The sequence below is a fragment of the Scylla paramamosain genome, chromosome 23 (assembly GCF_035594125.1).
Source record: "Scylla paramamosain isolate STU-SP2022 chromosome 23, ASM3559412v1, whole genome shotgun sequence".
NCBI lineage: Eukaryota > Metazoa > Arthropoda > Malacostraca > Decapoda > Portunidae > Scylla > Scylla paramamosain.
Genome location: NC_087173.1, coordinates 20,647,723 through 20,650,222, shown reverse-complemented (window position 1 = coordinate 20,650,222; position 2,500 = coordinate 20,647,723). Strand labels below are relative to the sequence as shown.

Genomic DNA, 2,500 nt, shown 5'->3' with positions numbered 1-2,500 from the left:
AAGCTTTGGCTCACGCTAAAGCCGCAGATACATTTAGATTTCTTTGTATTCTATACTAATGAAACACCACTATTGCCTTTTGCTTTGTTGTTGCTTTTGTTGTTGTTGTTGTTGTTGTTGTTGTTATTGTTGTTGTTGTTGTTGTAGAAATAGGATAATGGCCATTGAATGTCTTACTGTTCATTATGTTGTGATGCTTCGAACTTGCTTAAGCTTAAACACATGATTTGATCTTTTAAGTTGTGGTTAAGCTTTGAATTTGTTGAAGTCAGTTGAAGATTACACACTGGGATATTCTAATAGTGACGACATTCTGAAATGTTGACTTTGTCAGACTTAAACACCTAAAAGATATAGACTGTGATGAAACTTTGAACTTTTGGACCTTATCACACACATTGAAAAATACTACACGTTTTTTATTTATTGTAATAAAATTTTGAACATTTCGAACTTAACACAGCCTCACTTTTAAGAAACTAGATTGTAATGGAACTTTAAACTTATCGCACGTAACTCAACAGCCATCATTCTTAAGTATCCAAATTGTAAGAAAACTTTGATGAAATTTTGTACTCAGTACATCTATATACTTAAGAAACCAAATTACGAGTATAATAAAAGTAAAAAAAAAATAAAAAAAAATTCGTACCAAGCACAACTAAATACCTCAAGGTTCAATTTTGTGACGAGACACTGAACTTCACTGCCACACTTCAAGATCCAAACTTGCAGGATCAAGGTCACAGCTCACGATACATTTTGGACCTACCTAAAAGCCAGCAAGATACACAAGCTGTTTGATGGGATGAGAAGCCATGTGAGGAATGAAACAAGAAAAAAAAATGGAATATTGACTTTTAAGTTTGTTTATGGGATTAGAAACCTTACACTCTGGTTTTGCTTTTTTTTTCTTTTCTTTTTTGTTTTGTTTTTGTCTCATCTTTTCTTTCTTCCTGATTTTCATTCTTATTTTTATTTGTTATTGTCATTGTTGTTGTTGTTGTTGTTGTTGTTGTTGTTGTTGTTGTTGTTGTTGTTGTTGTTGTTGTTGTTGTTGTTGTTGTTGTTATTATTCATTTGTTGTTTTATATACTTCTCTTTTTCTTTTCATTGTTTTCTTGTTCTTGTTCATATTCATGTTTTCCTTCTTTTTGCTTTCCTCCACCAACTTATTCATCCTTTCCTCTCCTCTCCTCTCCTCTCCTCTCCTCTCATACCCTCTCCTCTCATAACCTCTCCTCTCACCTCTCCCCCTCCACCTCTTCCTCTCAGCATACATATTAATCATCAGCGAAACCTTCTAAAAATCCCTCAATAGGTGACTCGACTTTCGTGAAGCCGTGCGTCTCACAGGTGGATCTTAAAAACTTGCTTGGATCTCTTCAGCATTTTTCGGAAGCAAGTGGAAAAGGCTCGTGGACACCAACAAGGCGGTGAATGGACACGAGAAATTAAAGCCCGTTAAAAGTGGAGTGATAGAGACGCTCGGGGACGGAAAAAGATCGGACAAAGATAAGAAGCCAAGGCCGAAAGTCCTGTGTTACAGTACGGGGCGAGCGGCCTTAGGGGAGATGAGGGCAATGTCCGGTGGTAAGGCGAATTATTTCAAGATGAATGGAGGGGAATGGCAAAGAGGTGGTGACAAAAGAAGCCTCGTTGGCATCATGAGCACCTTCCCGTGATGGCGGCGGCCGGGTTGGGAAAGAAACATCAAAGGAAACAACGATAATATTCATGTAAAGGGGAGGTGTAACAAGGCAGGGGGTGAGGGGGAAGTCTGCGATTTTTCGGGTTGTAAATGCGAGATTCACAGGAATGACGCGATGCTTTTCTAAAATAAATGCCTGGAAGAGAGAGAGAGAGAGAGAGAGAAGAGAGAAGAGAGGAGAGAGAGAGCGAGAGAGAGAGAGAGAGAGAGAGATGTGGCGGGGAGAGAAACAAATACTAAGTCAGCCAGCTAAACAGACAGACAAACAGATATACAGCCATCCACCCACCCACACACACACACACATACACACACACACATACACACACATACACACACACACATACAAAGAAGCAGAGAGACAAACACTACAGCATAACAAAGAAAATAAATAAATAAGGATTAAAGACGATAATTTCAGGACGTTCTTTGCAACACCATTAACGACAACACTACCACCATCACCACCACCACCACCACCACCGACAACAACAACAACAACAACAACAACAACAACAACAACAACAACAAAGACGTAAACACGCATGCATCAACATTTTCACTGCAGGAAACACAACATTGAACTCGTATTTACAGGAGAGTTGCTTTATACCTCCTTTATCTCTCCATGTAAAACTTATTGACGGTGAAAACTTTTGTAGCAGCGGGTGAGGCGGAGAGGTAGAAGAGACGTGGTGTTTTTGTTTTTAGCGTGGTGTCCCCCGGGGTGGAGCCAACCAGGGATCTGTCACCCTTCATCGTGCCGCGTCTCCGTCCCCAGTCCTCCAG

General features: G+C 39.9%; 1 long non-coding RNA gene across 2 annotated transcripts in view; it reads left to right on the top strand.

Annotated features, from left to right (window-relative positions):
• LOC135112475 (uncharacterized) overlaps positions 1-157 on the top strand; it is a 28,318-nt gene extending 28,161 nt beyond the window's left edge. For both annotated transcript variants that reach the window (XR_010274418.1, XR_010274419.1), the window contains exon 3: positions 1-157. This exon is cut by the window's left edge and continues 55 nt beyond it. This is a non-coding gene — a long non-coding RNA (uncharacterized LOC135112475).
• Positions 158-2,500: the final 2,343 nt, after the last annotated feature.